This window comes from Pipistrellus hanaki (genome assembly GCF_964339955.1).
Source record: "Pipistrellus hanaki genome assembly, chromosome: 3".
Taxonomy (NCBI): Eukaryota; Metazoa; Chordata; class Mammalia; order Chiroptera; family Vespertilionidae; genus Pipistrellus; species Pipistrellus hanaki.
This window is the reverse complement of record NC_140505.1, coordinates 161,897,341-161,917,747: the sequence shown is the minus strand read 5'-3', so window position 1 is coordinate 161,917,747 and position 20,407 is coordinate 161,897,341. Positions and strand designations below refer to the sequence as shown.

The 20,407-nt window shown below is 37.8% G+C and overlaps 1 long non-coding RNA gene across 1 annotated transcript in view; it reads left to right on the top strand.

Moving 5' to 3' along the window:
- Nucleotides 1–14,510: 14,510 nt before the first annotated feature.
- Nucleotides 14,511–20,407, top strand: part of LOC311619184 — an 86,542-nt gene continuing 80,645 nt past the window's right edge. The window contains exon 1 of the long non-coding RNA XR_014794454.1: nt 14,511–14,656. This is a non-coding gene — a long non-coding RNA (uncharacterized lncRNA). The remainder of the gene's footprint in view (nt 14,657–20,407) is intronic.

The window sequence follows — 20,407 nt, the reverse complement described above, 5'->3', positions numbered from 1 at the left end:
ATTCTTATATCAGGTACATCATCAATAAGTATTCTTAAAAAATGAATGAGTAAGTAATTAAATGGGGCAGATTTGGGAATGCTTTGATCTTGTGCTTGCTATATATCTATTATTTCTATCTCTTTTCTTATCCTGGACCTAATCATGCACAGCTTTGTTTTGAAATGTTAAATCATACTTTGGATGGCATGCGCTTTCTGCAGCAAGAGTCAGAATTGGGGCGATACTGGTTTCACTTGGCTTAGGCTCCTGTCAATCTTTTATCTGGGTGTTTCCTTTTGTGAATGCAGTACTAGCTTCTTGATGCAGAGTGTTTTTGTGTTTTTTTTTGCTTTGTTTTTTGAGGAATTGCTCATGAAAATAGTTCTTTGGAACCTTGAAAAACAGAACCTTAGCAGACAGAAAGATTAAGGTAATTATAAATTAAAGTGATTTTTTAACTTGCAGTTTAAGTAATTGTTTCATTGTTCCAATTCACTGTGACTGGGAGGCCTGGCCTGATACCTATGCTGGCTTTGTTCCCTGGAGGGGAAGACTCAAATGTAAAAAGCTCATAAGGAATATGGCAATTTCCCCCCAACATTTAAAAGGATATATCCCAACATTTAAAGGAATATATCAAGTTTAGAAATACTACTATATAATATAATCTCCCTCATGAAATTTTTGTTTGTTTTGTTAATCCTCATTTGAAGATATTTCCGTGCCACTCCCCTCCTCCCCCCAATGATTTTTGAGAGAGTGGAAGGGGGGGGGGGGGAGAGAGAGAGAGAGAGATAGAGAGAGAGAGAGATGTGAGAGACCACTTTGATTGGTTTCCTCCTCTAATCACCCCTACTAGGCTGGGGATGATGAACCTGAAACCCAGGTACATACATGCTCTTGTGGGAAATCGAACCCACAACCCTTTAGTGCATAAGCTGACACTCTAACCATTGAACCACACCAGCCAGGGCCCTCACAAAATAAAATAAAACAAAAAGGTGTAAAACCAGAGAAAAAATATTTTGAATTAGATTCTTTCTTGAAATCATGATTGACCTTACTTTTTCCCTTTTGAAACTTTTTATGTGTTTCTGATATGGAGTTCTTTGAGACATCTCTTTGACGGTCACAAGTCTCTACTCCATTGAAAAACTGTAACTAGTGAAGATTATTAGCAATTCTGGGTATGAGAATGTGTCCAAGATTCATGAAAAGCTCATTCAATATGACAGGATTAAAATATACACAGGTGCCCAAAACAAAAAGGTAACTTTTTTTGGTAAATGACCTCATATTGCTTTTGCTCCAACTGGTGTGAGAGGAAAAAACACATACCTTAAACTGGTCAATTGAAAGTGTATCAGTTTTTGTTTTGTTTTAAGACAATCTCTTTCTATTAATATTCATTAAAAGTTTAACTGCTTGGTCAGAGGGGCTCAATTAGTTGAGTGTTATCCCGTGAACCAAAAGGTCACCAGTACAATTCCTGGTCAGGAATGCTCTCATGGAGTAAGAAGTGGTTCTTCTTCTTCTCCCTCTGCAGGAAGCAAGAGATTTTTCCTCTCATATTTATGGTGGGATTCTGGCTGAGCTCCTGGAGGTAAATCTCACAATATTGCGGTGAGGGGGCACTCTATGATTGAGTAGTGCTGAACTTCTTCACTCTCAGACTTGTCCACACTGAGACTCCAGCAATTTGCATTTACAGTTCTGGGTTTTGGACCCCTCACCCATCCCCACAGGGATTTCTTCCCATGAGTCTCTGCTCTGGTAAGCTGCAATTCCCTGCAATTGTCTGATTCTCTCCATTCTTGGAACAGAAGTTTGCCCTGAGTCCTTCTCTTCCTTATGGATCCAAAAAAGTTGTTGATTTTTCATTCTGTTTAGCTTTTTATTTGATATTCAAACCAAGTGATGACTTCAGGCTAGAAATTCCCCCAAGGTCACCATTATTCTCACTTCATGATTTTTTTTTTTTTTTTTGTATGTGTGTATCTGCTGTGAATATGTATAGTTAAATGTTTTCTTTGTTACTGGAGAAAATGCTTCCATAGCAACATGTTCAATTAATGCTGTAGCTCTTCAAGTTTACTTCATATTCTGGGCAGGGGTTGGGGGAAAGCTTTGCTAACACTTTAAATCTACCTTTATTCATAGCGAAGTTCAGTCTAGTTCTTTTGTTCTTTATTGCTTCACTGAACTCTTTTTTTTTAAAAAAAGTAAACATCTGGCTTTCACCCTCTCATAACATGTATTCCAAGGATCATCTGTTTTTTTGTGCATCTCCTTATTTTACAAGTTGATTCCTTTTTATTTGTAGTACATTTCAATGTCTCATATATAAATTTTTTTATAGTAGTTGGAAAGCTTCTTGGAACAGTCTGAATAATTGCTTGTTCTTGTTTTTGTATAGAGCATATTGTGAACTTTACGTAATATATTCTGGCTTTAGCTGAAGTCAGCATTTTACCATTTCCCCCCCAAACTTACATTTTCTGGCTTCCAATCATCTTTTTTTCTAAGATTTGTTTACTTTGTCTTCTTTTACATTATCAGCCAACTTATTTTTTGGGGAGGGGGTGTGTGGTACTGGAAGGGCATTTTCCTCACAGAATCAAAGTAAGTTTTGCGTGGCTCAGTGGTTGAGCATCAACCTATGAACCAGTAAGTCGTGCTTTGATTCCCGGTTAGGACACATGCCCAAGTTGTGGCTCAGTCCCCAGTAGGGGGTGTGCGGGAGGCAGCCCATCAGTGATTCTCTCTCATCATTGATGTTTCTCTCTCTCCCTCTCCCTTTCTCTTTCTGAAATCAATAAAATTATATTAAAAAAAAGAATCTAAGTTAGTTTTATTATTTAACAGGAATAACTGTTAGAGATCAGATGATAGGAAGCCACATTGGATTATAGATTTGGGGCCATTGTCCAGGGCCAATCACTGAAATCATATTCACCGTGCACTCAATTTAATTTCTTCCGTTACAAAATTAGACATTACTCAGATGCCATGAAATTTCAATATTTTCCACATGTAGTTAAAACCGTGATGCTAAGTCTTTGCATGTTAAAACTAAAAATATCTGGAGTTTACAAAATATACTGGCTTAGAATGCAAATATTAGAATCTAATATTTTTATGACTTAGCATTCATCACAGTAGTAATAGTTAACAACCATTAAATGTGCCTTATATAATAAATACTGGTCTCAATGTTTTCTATGTATTAATACTTAAATATCATAACAGTTTTTTGAGGCAGCTAATACTACTTTCATTGTAAACAGGAGGAGCTTGAGTCATAGGGAGGTTTAGAAATTCCCCCAAGGTCACCATTTAAAAATGTACCTGGGCTTTGTTTTAATCAGGTATGGTAATATATGCAGATATGGAAATGACTATCATGAAAGGGAAGGTTTTACTTATAGTTCCCTAGAAACAGAGGACTCCTCATATCACACAAGAGCCACGGTAGGGAGGCAGAAAGAGCAGAGGAAGGCATGGATAAGAGCCTTTATTGTAGGCTCTATGGGAAGAAATGGGAGAGGCAGGGTAAGCAGGTGTAGGATTGGGTAGTTTGAAAAATTTCAGTGGGCTGTGGGTCACAGGGACTGATTTTCTGGTAACCTCCTCCAGGGATGATTAGGACAGAGTCTTATTGTCTCCTAGAGTGTAAGAGACAGCTAGAGGGATTAGTTGGGCCCGGGATTGGTTAGTTTACATATGAAAGATTTGTTTATATTGGCTAGCCCCTGGGAGGGGCAGCCTCTCCCCTTTCAGTGAGGCCCTAGGTACTGGAGTGTCAGGAAAACAGAAAATAAGAAAATAAAGTTAATACAGTCACACAGCTAGTAAATAGCGGAACAAGGATTTCTCAGCTACGTTTTGATCTAGGACCTGAAGCCCTCTTGCTGATATGAATGGGTTTTAGACAATTCTAAAATATGACAAATTGATAAAAATGACTTCTAGTCTAATTACTGCACTCCCACATGACTGAACAATGAGCTTCAAAACACATTTAATAATGCTGCTCTAAAGCTGTTATTTGACATTTCTTGGGTCCCAGCAGTGCTGCCAGTACATCCTCAGACACTGAGGTGAGGCAGCAGCTGGACCTACTTTGCAGACTTTGCTTGACCTCAGTTGCTCAGTTGTGATCATCAGCCTGGCCATAATGGCAAAACAGATAATAGATTCACAGCACTTTTAGGTAATGGTATCACTTAAAAAAAAAAAAAAGATCCTGACATGTATTTCAACGCAAAGCTATAATCACCTCATAAAAGGCCTTTTATGAATTAATTTAACTGACTTTTAAGCTAGGCTTTGTAAACATTTATGCTTTCCCCAGCTCTGTGCAAGAGGCTGTAGGAAAAAAAATGAAACACACCAACTTTGGTCTAATGTGTCCCCCGCTTTGGGGGACAGAATGATCAGGAGCATAATAAATAAACATTAAACTGTGGATAATACAGACTAAAAATGCAATCTGATTTTAGATAAAGGAATTCAGATATTTTTAAATATATCTATATATATCTATATATATCTATATATCTATATATCTATATATCTATATATCTATATATCTATATATCTATCTATATATCTATCTATATCTATATCTATATCTATATCTATATCTATATCTATATCTATATCTATATCTATATCTATATCTATCTATCTATCTATCTATCTATATATATATTTTATTGATTTTGGAGAAGAAAGAAGAGGGAGAGAGAGAAACATCAATGATGAGAGAGAATCATCCTTTGGCTGCCTCCTGCATGCCCCCTCCTGGGGCTCAAGCCTGCCTTGCTCATAATTGAACTGTGACTTCCTGGTTCATAGGTTAGTGCTCAACCACCTAGCCACACTGGCTGGGCCAGATTGTTTTGATATGAGGTTAATCAGGTTACTTAATATCTTAAGAGCTTCAGTTGCTTAATTTGTTAAATCAGAATAAGTATACTTAATCCCTAGTACTGCTGTGAGATGCAAGAAATTGTTGGGAGCTGCCCATTGCCTTCACTAGCAGAGAGGTGTGGACAAGAAACCCGGAAGGCTGGTCAATCTTGAGGCTCTGGCAAGGGTCAGACCCATACACCCACTGTCTAGTTGAGACAAAGGGAGCTGAAGCAACTTCCACCATTTAGTCTTATGTAAATCCTTGCCGCTGGGCTATCATTGAACTATTACTGGAATTGCCTGCCTAAGGGCTATGGGTGTATCCCAGACCTGAATAAAAAGGATGGCAAGGCCAGAGCAAAGTGGAGTTTTCTCTTGGGCTTCCTCCTGGCCCCCAATTCGCAAATTAATATTTTCTTGTCTAGTCTCTTTCATTTGTGTGCGGCCTCCTCCAGAGCCCAAACCCTGAACCATATGGGACGTGGGGGGATACTTGCAACTGACAGCCCAACATGGGGTACATACAACTGGAGCCCAACGTGGAGTATGCAAGAAATAATGTATGTATAACATTTAGCAGAGTTCTGGTTTATAGTTATCCTATATAATAAAAGAGTAATATGCAAATTGATCTTCACTCCAACACACAAGATGGCCTCCCCCATGTGGTCAAAGATGGCTGTCCCCATGTGGACACCATCTTGTGGTGGCCTGCAGGGGAGGGCAGTTGTGGACAATCAGGTCAGTAGGGGAGGGCAGTTAGGGGTGACTGAGCTGACAGAGGAGGGCAGTTGGGAGAGAGCAGGCCTGCAGGGGAGGGCAGTTGGGGGCCACAAGGCTGGAAGGAAAGGGCAGTTAGGGGGGACCAGGCTGGCAGGGGAGCAGTTAAGCGTCAATCAGGCTGGCAGGCAAGTGGTTAGGGGGTGATCAGGCTGTCAGGCAGAAGCAGTTAGGGGCAATCAGGCAGGTAGGTGAGAGATTGGGAGCCAGCAGTCCATGATCGGGCCTAAACCAGCAGTTGGACATCCCTCGAGGGGCCCCAGATTGGAGAGGTTGCAGGCTGAGCTGAAGGACACTCCTCCCCCCCATTGCACAAATTTCATGCAGCGGGCCTCTAGTAAGTCAATAAATATGGACTACTATTATATTATTCATTATATTTTATATATTACAGATCTATCAGCAGCAGGTCCTTGAATAACCTCGTTTCCTTCAATGTCATTTTGTTTTAACACTGATGAGATGCCACAGGAACTTAACTCTAGTTTGTATCAGGTAACCTAGGTAAAATGAGTTTTGTTATATGCTGTTTTCTTCAACATTGCAGAACCTATTGATGACATCAAGTGAGGACTTAATCTACCTAGGCACTAGGGCTTCACTGCTAACTTGTTAATTCTCTTTTTTCTTTTTTCTCCCCCTACCCCCATCCACATTCTTTATCTTCTTTTTCATATCAGTGAGGTTAAAGGCATGTTATATCTGAAGTCACTGATGATAGGACACTGATTAGGAGTTGATAATTGACAGGATTACCAAGACCCTAATTTTTTTTCCATATTAAAAAATGCAACAGCAATAGCTATTCTAAGTTGCTGTACATCTGCAATCCTGTGGGTTACCTTAGAGATTGGTACCGCTGTCTTGACTTTCTGGAGAGGTCCTATCTTGTTAGGTAAGCCCTGTCTGAGCCATGACAGGAGAGGACCTCCAATGTCAAGTATCACTGCATCAGGGCAGGCCTAACCTGAACAAACTCGGGATAAGGGAAACTTGCCTTTGTCCTTCCATGTTTGGGCCTGTACCAGATAATTTATGTGCTTGTGACACTCCTTTCTCTTCCTCAACTTTAAAAAAGGTCTTTGTCCAAAGTTGGTCATTCCAGTCTATTCTTCCCAGATAGAGATCGAATCAGCACTCTACCATGCTGTCCTTTGAAAACATATTGTACTTGTCCCATTTTTTCAGAGCACTGCTCTGCTGGAGAAATGAAAATGAACTGAGCCCAGATGTAATGGATTGCCTTTATCAGTTGTGAGTATTTCCACAGGGAATTTCAATGATGGAAACAAAAGAAAACAGATAGTAAAAATTTGGGGCACAAGGGCAAATTAGAGTGGTGGAAGAGATTATGAGAGGGAAGTCTTCTTAGCTTTTTAATTTTTTGTTGTTAAGCTTCTCCTGAGGATATTTTTTTTTAAATTGCTTTTCAGAGAGTGAAAGGTAGGGTGGAGGGGAGAGAGAGAGAGAGAGAGAGAGAGAGAGAGAGAGAGAGAGAGAGAGAGAGAGAGAGAGAGAGAGAATCATTGTTGTGAGAGAAACACATCAACTGGTTGCCTCTAACAAGTGCCTGGATCTAGGGTGGGGAGGGAACCTGCAACCCAGGTATGTGCCCTTGATCAGGAATTGAATTGAACTTGCAACCCTTCAATGCCTGGGCCAATGTACTTACCAGTGAGAACACTGGCCAGGGCTCTTCTTGACTTTTTTTAAAGGTCATGGGGCATATGCCTATGTCTTCTTCATATGCAAGACAGATCAGTCTACTAAAAAAAAAAAAAAAAAAAAAAGGAAACAAATATATTTAACAATGTTATCTGAAATTCATTTTGTATCTTTAAGAGGTCTTTTTAAAATTAATGTGTTTTGTGTTTTTTTTTAAGGAAATGTATTCATTAATATACATGCTTTTCATAGGACCAAAGTTTCAGGGGCTAAGGGTTAAGGGTTCTATTGGTTTTTCCTCTATACAAGAACTTATGGCCAGAGGTTGCTGTTACATATGACTGAAGAATAAATCTCAGGTGAAAGTTGTTTGTTTTTTTTTAACAATTAGGACACATCTTATGAATCAAATTCTTTCTGAAATAGTTCTCTAGTAACACCATAAAGTTTTGGTCATGAGAAAAGAAGTTCCGGCCGAAACCGGTTTGGCTCAGTGGTAGAGCGTCGGTCTGTGGACTGAAGGGTCCCAGGTTCGATTCCGGTCAAGGGCATGTACATTGGTTGCGGGCACATCCCCGGTAGGGAGTGTGCAGGAGGCAGCTGGTCGATGTTTCTCTCTCATCGACGTTTCTAGCTCTCTATCCCTCTCTCCTCTTCTCTGTAAAAAAATCAATAAAACATATTTAAAAAAAAAAAAGAAAAAAGAAAAGAAGTTCCAAATTTGTTAGACTTCTAACTCCCCGTTGCCTTTTAATGTTTTGTTTTCTTAAGGGACACCTTAGTTATCCTTTTGCATGATCCTTAGTAAAATTTGTCGAATTCATATAACAAAGACTGTTAATATGAAGTTACATAGAAAAGTCTGTGTATTTCCTATAGCCTTCAAGGATTGGATAAACTCAAGTATATTCTGCATAGAATATTTCTTTTTATAATTTAAATTACTTTCTGATCTAGAAACTAAAGAGAAGTCTGTGGTCATTGGCATAAGCATTGATTATGGATAAATTTGGAGAAATAGTACTTCCTGTTCCAACTTCATTTTGATTTTACACCATTTTTTCCCCTTCAAAAACAGGCATGACATTTAAATATTTCTCTAATATTATTGGCATAACCAACTTTGTCAAAGAGCCATATGGTTTATACAAACACACAGATAATTTTGGAAACACTGACATGTATAAACTTAATTTTAAAAGCCTGTGAAAATATTGGGAAGCAGACGGAGAGTTGCCATGGAAATCACTAACATAGAGGGAGAAAGACGTTACTTTAGGACCATCATCATTTCCAAAGGAATAGTCATGTTTGGGAGCGTTTTTGTCAATTGTTAGTAATATAAACAATTGTCAGTAATAAAATAATTGTTGGTATGTCATTATATGTTTCTATTTACCTGTCGTTTTTATAATGCTTTTACTGTATTCTCAATACAATACAGCTTGCATATTTTTATTGGTAAAGATTTTTTAGTAGTGGGAGAGAATTAAACCAAGTATTCATGACTATTTCAAATTAAAATATTCTTTTTCATTTTTCTGAATGAAATGGTAAGTTGTGATCTATTAGTTTTTATTTTTATGTTGTTTTTTATTATTTATTTATTTATTTATTTATTTTAAAAAATATTTTTATTGATTTTACACAGAGAGGAATTGAGAGGGACAGAGAGTTAGAAACGTCGATGAGAGAGAAACATCGACCAGCTGCCTCTTGCACACCCCCACTGGGGATGTGCCTGCAACCAAGGTACATGCCCTTGACCGGGATCGAACCCGGGACCCTTCAGTCCGCAGGTCGACGCTCTATCCACTGAGCCGAACCGGTCCCAGCTTTTATGTTGTTTTTTAAATCTTGGTATAACAGAAAATTTAGTCACAGAATTGCACCATTTTTAAAAGAAGATGATTCAAATGTGCATTTATTAACTGTCAAAAATAGAAGCTTAAATCTAAATAGCTCAATTAAAATAAAATTTTTTTTTCTTAGGCCAGATTTTTGCTAGGTGCTGTTCTTTATTGCAGCTTAATCACAGAGAAAGTAAAAAACCCCAATGGAGTCCTGACTGATGTGGCTTTGTTAGTTGGAGCATCTTTCTGTGCACTGAAGGGTCATGGGTTCGATTCCTGGTCAGGGCACATATTCAGGTTGCCTGTGTTCGGTTCCCGGTTGGGGAGTGTGTGAAAGGCAGCCAATCCATGTTTCCCCTCTCACATTGATATTTTTTTTCCCTCTCTTCTCCCTTCCTCTCTTTATAAAATCATGAAAACATATCCTTGGGTGAGGATTAAAAGTAAGTAAATGAATAAAATCCCCCACTGGGAGGTTATTGGCATTGCTCATTGTGTACCAGTGATGATTTGCCACCTGGCTGCTTTATGTATTCATCACCATGTCCTTTGGAAAGTCAATGACTAAATTTGAATTCTTTCTTTTTTTTTTTTTGTTTTGTTCTGAGGCAATTTTAGTTGCTATGGTTCTGATGAAATAGACTAATCAAAGGTGGGGAAAGAATGAGAGTTGGGCCACAGGGAATTTGGAACATTAACATAACATTTAATAAAATGTGAAGTTGAATTAATGCTGTTTTTGACCTTGAAAATAAAATGTGAAGAATAAAGGAAAAAATATCGATTATTCCAATTTGCAATAGCAATACATAATTTTTATTTATTTATTTTTCTTTCTTTTTTTTTTTGCAGGACACTGAATTACACAATGAACATTATGGGAATTTAAGACAAGAATGCAGCAGTCAGAGTAAACAATGCTATACCTTTAAAAGAATTCAGATGGGTAGCACCTATATAACTAATTTTTGTATTTTCTTGGTAGATTTGGATGGCAAACTGCCTTTCTGCAATTGTGTTATGGCTACCAATGCAATAAAAAAATAGAAAATGAATTTTTGAGGTTCAACAAAGTCTGATCTGATGAACATCAGAGCCATGTAAGGAAAGCACAAACAATACACAAATTTAAGAGGATGGCAAAAGAGAAAAGCCAGAAAAAAAAAAAAAAAAAAGGGAAAAATACTCATAAATGGGGCAGTTGAATCTTGCAAATAAATCAGCCTTAGGAAAATTGTAGCCTGGGACCTCTGTCGTTTGTGAATGAGCAATGGTTTAGTTGGCTTCATATCTGAGCTAGAAGTTCTTGAGATTCCTCATTTGTGGTGGGCAAAGAAAAATGAATGCTTCTGTCTTGTGGAGTGTTTCAGGAGTTTTAAAAAATAAACGTTTTATCAAAGTATAGCATACATAGATAAAAGTGCACAGACCATAATGCAGAGCTCAGTTAATTTCGACAAAGTGAAGGCAGTTGTACCCAGACTCTGAAATGGACTATCCCCAGGAAATCATAGACCTCCCTGGTATAAACCTCTAGGCACAGCAGTCCCAAATGTAACCACCAACCTGATTTCTAAGCTGTTGAGGAGTTTTACCTACTTCTGAAATTTATATTAATGTAATCATTCAGAATCCTCTGACTTTGTTATTAGCTGAAGATAGTTTATGAGATTTATCTCTGTTGTTGTATGTAACAATACTTTGTACATTCTCAGTTCTCTATAGTATTCTGTTGCATGAAAAGTCCACAATACTAACAATGCTACCATGAGCATTCTTGTGAGTGTCTTGTAGGGAACATTTCTTCTTGTACCTACCTCACAGTGGAACTTCTGGGGCATATGGTAATCATCTTTGAGTGGAAACTGCTGACTAGTTTTTCCAAAGTGGTTTTATGTGACTTCTGTTCCACTTGCTTCTCATCGTTGCCAATACTTGGTATTCTCATTCATTTTTATTTCTAGCCATAATGGCAGGCGATAGTAGTGTCTCACAGTGGTTTTAATTCGTGTTTCAACTAAAGAAGTTGAGCACCTTTAGATATGTTTATCGACTCTTCAGATATCCACTTTTGCACAGTGCTTGTTCAAATTTTTTACCCAGTTTTTCTATTGGATTGTCTGTCTTTTTCTTATTGACTCTGAAAGTTTTCTTGATATGGAATATGGGCCTTTTGTCAGTAAGATGTACTGTGAACTTCTTCCACCAGGGAGCTTTACTTTTTACTCCTTGACATTCTTAATTTTTATATAGTACAATTTATCAATTTTGTTACATTTATGGTTAGTGCTTTCTGTATTCTGTTTAAGAATTCTTTTTTTAATCCAAATATCATAAAAATATTCTCCTATGATTTATTTTAGAGGCACTAACGTTTTAGCTTCCACAGTTAGATCTACAACACATCTGCAACTTATATTTGCATATGGTATAAGTAGAGAATTAGGATTCAAATATTTCATGTATGTATATCCAGTGGCCCAGCAACATCCACTAAGTTATTGTGTCTTAAATTAGTCACAAATCAAGTGGATTCTTTGAATATTTAAATCAGCCTGTTAAGTTCCTTAAAAACTTTCCAGCTGATTGGTATTTTTTTAATCCATAGGTCAATTTTAGGGAATTTGCTATTTTTACAACATTGAATCTTCCAAAATATGAATATGACATATCTCTTCTGATCTTTTTTAGTTTTTTTAGTATTGCGCAGCACTCAGCGGATTCATTCTTAAGTAATAGATGCTTTTTAAAATGCTATTTAAAAATTTTAATTTTATTTGTTTGATTCCAGCATATACCATTATAATTGATTTTTTGTATTTTGACTTTGAATTTAAGGATTTTTTTAAAGTCCAATAGTCTGTAATCTTTTGGATTCTCTGCACACACTATCATGTTATTGATCAATAATGAAAGATTTACAGTTCCATTTTTTCCTTTCAAAAGCTCAGATCTTTTATTTTATACCTGTTATTGTTTTATTGCCTTTTTTTTTGCATTGCCCAGGTCCAGGATCCCCAATAGACATGTGAAAAGATGCTCAATGCCACTAATCACCAGAGAAATGCAAATTAAAACCACAATGAGATATCACCTCCTACTTGTCAGGACGGCTATCATCAATAAGTCACAGAACAACGAGTGTTGGCGAAGATGTGCAGAAAAGGGAACCCTTATGTTCTATTGGTGGGAATGCAGATTGTCCAGCCACTGTGAAAAGCAATATGGAGTTACCACAAAGAATTAAAAGTGGAACTGCATTATGACCCAGCAATTCAATTTCTGGGAATATAGCCAAAGAAACCCAAAACACTAATTTGAAAGAATGTATGCACCCTTAGTGTTCATTGCAGAATTATTTACAATAGCCAAGTTTTGGAAGCAGCCCAAGTTCCCATCAGTAGATGAGTGGATAGAATAACTGTGGTACATTCACACAATAGAATACTACTGAGTCATAAAAAAGGAGATCTTACCTTTTGCAATAGCTTGGATGGACCTGAAGAGCATTATGCTAAGTGAAATAAGCCACTCAGAGAAAGACAAATACCATATGATCTCACTTACAGGTAGAATCTAGTGAACAAAATAAAAAACCAAAATAGAAACAGAGTCATAAATACAGAAAACAGACTGACAGCTGTTAGAGGGGAGGGAGGTTATGGGTCTGGGTGAAAAAGGTAAGAAATTAAGCCAAAAACCCCAACAAAAACCAGGAAAAACTCATAGATACAACATTAGGATGATTATCAGAGAAAAAGGGGGTGAGGAGAGAGAGAAGAGGGTGAAGGGGGGATAAATGGTGACAGGAGACTTGACTTTCAGTGGTAAATATACGATATACAGATGATGTATTATAGAATGTATAACTGAAACCTATGTAATTTTATTAACCAAAGTCACCCCCATAAATTCAATAAAATTTTTTAAAAAAGAACTAAACATGCTCAGTAAATTTTGAATAATACAAAAAACGAACAAACAAATAACAAGAAAGGGAGCAGATAAAGGCTTTGCTTTTACTCATTGTGTCTCACACCCCTTTAAGCTTCAGTTTCATCATTTGTTAAATGGAAATATACAAGGATCCACTTTGTAGAGTTGTTTGAGTAATTGAATTAGGTAATGCATGTAAAATGTTTCCCACAGTACATGGCACATGGTACTTGGTAGTTTTTATTACCATATGCAACATTTGTGATGTGTCTAAATCAGAGACTTAAGAAAATGCCTGTCTCAAGTTCTTTTTTCTAAAAAAAAATTTCTATTGATTTCAGAGAGGAAGAGAGAGAGAGAGAAAGATAGGAACATCAATGATGAGAGAGAATCATTGATTGATTGCCTCCTGCAAGCCCCCTACTAGAGATGGAGCCTGCAACCCAGGCATGTGCCCTTGACTGGAATTGAACCCGGGACCCTTCAGCCTGCAGGCCAATGCTCTATCCACTGAGCAAACCCAGCTAGGGCATGTCTCAAGTTCTATGTGCTGGTTATGAAATAGTGCAGAGAAATAAAATGATGAAGGACTGCATGACAGGGGTGATGACTTCATGTGTGTACAGAGTCCTTAAGTTATATCTTTCTGTGCCATTATTATGACACTTTTGATGGAGGCAATGCCACCCCTATTTTTATTAGTCAAGCAAACTGGGACTCAGTGAAATGTTCAATATCAGAAGCTAAGAGCAGCAGTGGCAGAATTCAGGCTAAGGGTGTTTGACTCTAAATGTGGTACTTAGCATTTGATCTACAGCCCCATCTTATAGCTGGTTGTACCTCTGAAGGGACCTCCCCTCCCCATTTGACTTGGAGGTGCCAAGATATGATCTCACATCTTTTACTTGTCTAATGTTCCTATTGAATCAGGGAAGTTAGGAAAAGGGGCCATTTCCTGGCTCCGGAGAAATTGTAATGATTATTCATTACAACCCTCTCAGTAAGGGCTATAGTGTGTGATCATCATAAAACTCAGGAATTCTCCTTCCTCTTTCCAAATAAATATTATTAAGGGAGAAATACATGTATGAATGACAAAAATCTCCTTTTTTTTTTTTTTGACAAAATCTCTTAAATGACCAGTTTGAAGGCAGTTTATGCTATTGATCAAAACTATAAACACAAAGAGTCCATAAAAGCGCCATTTAAGGCATTTCGAAATAATTCCACAGATAAATTCATGCTGCTTTTAAGTGATGAATCATTCCATAAATATCCAGTGCTTGAAATGGGAGGAACTGAGAGACAATAACATGTTCTTTTTGGCAATTTAAAAACTGCTGGTTCTCTACTGAGAAATGCTCTGACCTAACTCTTCCCATCTTGTTTTCCTGTGAAAGAGGGTGAACTGGATATTATGAGGTGTGCCTAGAACCCCATTAGAACTTATTAAGCTCTCAGCTGAAGAAAAAGCCACCTTGCCAAGTTGATGATCCCTTCCTGGGTGTAGCATCCAATGACAGGTCAGTGCCAGGTATATTTTCCTTAATCCAGTCCTGGAAGATGTGCATCTGGGGATTCAGCAGAGCCAAAAGCAGAGCCAACCCAGGAGGTCACAGTTTAATTCCTGGTTGGTCGGGTTGCAGGCTCGAGATTCCCAGTGTGGAGCATGCAGGAGACAGCAGGTCAATGATTCTCTCTCATCATTGACGTTTCTGTCTCTCTCTCTCTCCTTCTTCCTCTCTGAAATTAAAAAAAAAAAAAAAGGCAGAGCCAGCACCCAAAGTTTCCCTTCCATGGTGGAGTTGGGTCCATATAGCATCAGGCTAGTTGCAGTCCATTAGTCCATTATGTGTGGGATCCACGTGACTGTGGACCATGTGGCCAATCCAGGAGAGCAGGAGTGTGAGAGACCCTGAGAAACAAGGAGCATAAAAGGCAAAAGTGCCCAGAAAGCAAGAGCAAGAGAGCAAGCTCCTTTGTTTAGAAGATTAAATATTTCAAATCTTCCTGTGCTAGCAGTGGCCACACCTACTCTAGCCAGTGATGTGCTCCTAGGGGTGACTGACAGGCAGGTATATTCCCTAAGTCACCCAGACTTCCCTGGGCTTGTGTCTGTTCTTCCCCTGTCCTGTCCCTTCCCCTCAGCCATCTGGGGGGAATAGACCAGTGGCTTTCTGGGGTGTGTGAAACCGCAGCTTCCTGGCGAAGCTGCACAAATGGCATGCCTATACTATGTGGCCTTTTTGTTCCTTTGCAGTAATTTATAACGAGTTAAATGACAATGATATCAAAACCAGTGTGCAGATCGCTCGAAAATGACTAACAGAAAATACTTTACAGGTGATAAAAATTTGATAATCTTACCAGTACATGCCTATGCCATCATTTTTGCGTTTTGTGTTTTTAATGACCGAAGATCAAGGTTCTATGGAGTATGAGAGCCTGCAGAAAGTGCTGGGGTAAATGGCCCATTTCCCTAACTTCCCTGATTCAATAGGATGTTAGACAAGTAAAATGGAATGAATGAGAGGTTAATGATAACTACTGTGGAGGTGAACGTGTCTAATAACCCATGCAACATGAAGCAAACATTCTGAGGCTCTCTGTGAGCCATCCAAGAAAAAATTCCTACAGAGCCGCCCCTACAAAACACAGTTACTGCAGGAAGTAATATTGAGTTTTCCATCATTTGAGGCTATTCAAGGAGAGTATGGATGACCTATTGCTTCTGCAGGGGGTTTCCTACACACAGAAGTTTAACTAGATAGTCTGGAAGAATCTATGATGCAAGAGGCAGATGAGGAATTTTCATCTTCAGAAGAGAGGACAATTATTTCAGTGGGATTGCTTAAATAAGGCTTGAGAGAATTTAGCTGTGATTTTTAGCGGATGATTCTTGGATTAGGACATGACCTTTGCTGGGTCTCTAGTAAAAAGTGAATAATGCTGTGATATTATCCCTATGTGTTAAAAAAAATTAACTATGGTCAATCTCAAGTGTAAGGGATGCTACAGAAATTCTCTTTCTCTTTCTCTCTGTCTTTCTCTCTGACAGCATGAGGTGGTCTTTCTCTCTCCCACTTTATGCCCTAGCCCGTGGTTGGCAAACTGCGGCTCATGAGCCACATGTAGCTTTTTAGCCCCTTTTGAGTGTGGCTCTTCCGCAAAATACCACGGCCTGGGTGAGTCTATTTTGAAAAAGTGGCGTTAGAAGAAGTTTACGTTTAAAAAATTTGGCTCTCAAAAGAAATTTCAATCGTTGTACTGTTGATATTTGGCTCTGCTGACTAATGAGTTTGCCGACCACTGTCCTGGACAGTTCACACAGTCATACTCCTCTGGGACTCTAATTGGGAGAGCAGAACTGTTTTTCTTAATGATATTCAATCTTTTTCTACAGAGATGAGCTCAGAACAAAAATGAAAGTATATTTTCTCATAGAACAACCCAATTTAGGTCACAGTGAGATACATTTTCATATACTTAGTTGAATCTTTCTATAATGATATTCCTTAATGAATTTTATATAGAAGATACTGGTATAGTGTTTTCATTTATTAGCAGCAAAAGAGAGAACTGTTTTTATAAACATTTAAATAGATAATTTATCTATTGAAAGCTGTGATGTTCATCTAAGTGACTGTTCTGTGGATGTTCCCAGAAGGCAAGATGGTCTATCAGTATGTGGCCTCAAGGTATTGTCCACAAAGGGCTCCAATGTTTAGGGTTATGTTAACTATTCTGAAATCCAAACCTACTGTGTGTTCTCTCACCTCCATATACATTTCCTCCTTAATTTCAAATGCATAAAAGAAGCTACAGCCGAAACCAATTTGGCTCAGTGAATAGAGTGTCAGCCTGCGGACTGAAGGGTCCCAGGTTTGATTCTGGTCAAGGGCATGTACATTAGTTGCGGGCACATCCCCAGTGGGGAGTGTGCAAGAGGCAGCTGGTCGATGCTTCTCTCTCATCTATGTTTCTAACTCTCTATCCCTCTCCCTTCCTCTCTGTAAAAATCAATAATATATATCTATATATATATCTATCTATCTATATCTATCTATCTATCTATCTATCTATCTATCTATCTATCTATCTATCTATATATATATATCAAAGAAGCTGCAAAATTATCATTCTTGGGAGCATTTGAGATCTCGCTCTCTGGCATGTATTGTCAGCTTGGCTAAAACAAACTCATAAAAATTCTCTGTAGGTTTGGACATTCATACATCTACAATAGCAAATGGCTGATTTTATCTTTTAAAAGAATAGCTCATTCCATTTAATATTTAGTATAATTACTGATATATTTTATTTATAATTGCTTGTTCTTCCTTTTCTTTGATCATTTTCATTGTTGATCTAACCTTGAAATTTTAGATTTGGAAATTGAAATGTGGATTTACATGTGTTTCTCCAGGAATAACATGTGCTTGCTTTTGCCAAATGAGCGGGGGCACAGTGGCCCAGGACTACTTTAACTTAATTTTAGTTTGACATTTTTCCAGTGACAGAGGTAATATAAATTCCATTCCTGAATCTACACAAGGGAAGATCTATGATTAAAATTATGATTTCTATCTCCCTTTTCCCATAGCCAAGACAATAGTAGCATACCTAATGTACCTTCCTGTAACACTTTCCCCCTACTCAGTCACTTATGCCTTACTTAGGATTTTTTTGTTCTGATTCTCTATTTTATAAAGAATCCAGGCTTTGTGTTCTTTCCCTAGTGAGTGAGTCTCCTTATAATCCAATTTCTTAGCCACCTGGGGACAGTCTAGCTCCATCATCTAACTTCATGTAAATTTTGCCTCTTATACTTTTTTTTTTTTGGTCTTGCTAGCTCAATCATGTATTTTAAAAGATGTTTTTGCATTTATCTAACTAAAATTGACATAGGAGATAGGGCAATTACCAAAGGGAAAGTGGGATAGGAGGAGGTTGATGAGGATATGGGGGAGGGGGGATAAAAAAAGGAAAATAAATAAAATTGACTTGAAAGAAAAAAAAAAAGAGTAGATAAGAAACCATAAAAGAAATGTAATGTTTTTAAATACTATCTTAAAAAATACTTTCCAGACTCAGAACTCAGAATTTCATGGGCAAGTACTCGGAACTGTTATGAAACCGTTACTTTTCATGTTCTGTAAAAATTTCCAAAGCATAGGAAAAGAATAACCCTAATTCAAACCCAATGAAGATAGTTAATAAAACTTGTGGGTCAATCTCATTTGTGTATATTGATTTAGGAACCTTGAACAAAATCCTATCAAGCAGTGTGCTTAGCACATTTAAAAGGATGATTTATTTCAAGAACATAAAAATAGTTGACTGTCAGGGAATCTAATATAATACTGCCATATTAGATTCCCTGATAGTCTAAGGAAAACATTATTGTTATCATCTCAATAAATCTTGAAAATATATTGATTTTTATTCAATATACATTTAGCATAAGTGCACAGTAAAAAACTGGCAATGGAAATATTCACATCATACTAAAATGTAGTTATCTCAAAATTAATAATTAATATGTTGTTTCGTGGTAAAAACGGGTTTAGAGCCCAAGAGAAAGTTAATTTGGTGATTTCATTTTGAGAATCATATATTTTTTTTAGTTCAAGGTGGCAAAAAAAAGAGATCATTAAAAGAGAGGAATATTAGAGTTGGAAGAGAAAAGAATCAAGAACAGAACTTTTGAAGTGCTTATAAGAACTGAGAAAATGTGGTTAAAGAGTTTGAGAACCTGGGTGGTCCAGCTTCTTGGTAAATGTAATAAGAAAAGAATTTTCATATAAGGCCAAATGATGTAAAATACTGTAGAATGGTTGAGAAAGAAAAGGACTAGGGTAAAGTCATTGGATCTGACTTAGGGAGTCAGTGGGGACTTCAGAGGGGCATGTTAGTAGTATTGTGGATAGAATACAGATCATAGATTATTGAAGCATGGACTCAAAATGGAGTAGATACAGTAATTATACATTTTGACCCTGTTTATTAGTTAAGAATAGAGGAGAAAAAAGATGGCATGTTAAATAAAAATAGACCTCAAGATTTTGTGTTTTTTTTAATAAGGAATAGTATTTATAGACTAAAAGGAAAGAAACTTGTGTATGGAGAAATTAAAGACTTGATGGAATAATGTTTTGGATATTAATAAACCCAAAGGAAGGAAACCTTCAGATGGAGAGATAAAATACTTTGATGAAATATTGTTTTGTTCAGGAAACCACAGGGTAAAGAACTAAGTAGTAAGATTTAACCTTGGTATGGAAAGAGAAACTTTATTATCTGAGAAAGGAAAAAAGGAAAGAAGTATATGTAAGCACACTAAGTAATTTAGAAGTGAGAGAAAGGAGATTAAGGAAAATAATATTTAGCCTTGACTTCAGTGAAGTGAGATCATTTATTGAAATTAAAGGTGGTATGAGTAGACTGTAGAATCTTGAAAAATGTACAAAGAGTTTTTGAACTTTCTTTGGGGATGTTTGATAATAAGTTAATTAGGGATGGTTAAAACACAAGTTAGCAGGATTATGAGACGAGCTAAAATAACAATAATTTATAGCTAAACAGCTTAAAATGCAGCGTTGTCTGACACTTATTTCTATTATTTTTTTCAAAACTCGTGCATGGGTCCATCAGCCCTGCCTTCCCCCTCTCACAAACGGGAATGTCCTACTGACAGCTTAGGCCCACTCCCCACAGCCACAGTGGTGGCCATCAGCTCATCATGGGAAGGAGGCCATCAGCTCATCAGCCATCACCTCCATTACCCCCTCACTGCTACTGCCTCTGGCCTCCTGCTGAAGAGGGTGACTAGGCCGATCAGGAGAAGATGATGCCCCCATCACACTGCTGCTGCTGCCACTGCCAACCTTGGCCCTGCCCGGCCCTCACAGCAGCCATCGCCATGCCATCAGCATCTTGCCTGGGCCTGGGTCTCGGCCTTGGACCCCCAGGCCTGGTCAGGTGTGGAGCTGGGAGGAGGTGGGACTCCTCATGCAGCGTCAAGCCCAGACACACTCACCTATGTGTGCTCGAAGCCATCTTGTGACGGGGTGAGGGCATCATGCCTGATGGAGTGATGACTATTTAGCCTTTTATTAGTAAGGATTATAAATGTTGCAAGTCAGGTTTCCCAGAGAGCAAACTATAAGACAGAAATTTGCAAGCCAGAAGTTTATCGAGTGAGTGCTCTTTTTTTTTTTCCCTGCAAAAAACTTCATTGCTTCATTGTTTTGCCCAAGCCGGTTTGGCTCAGT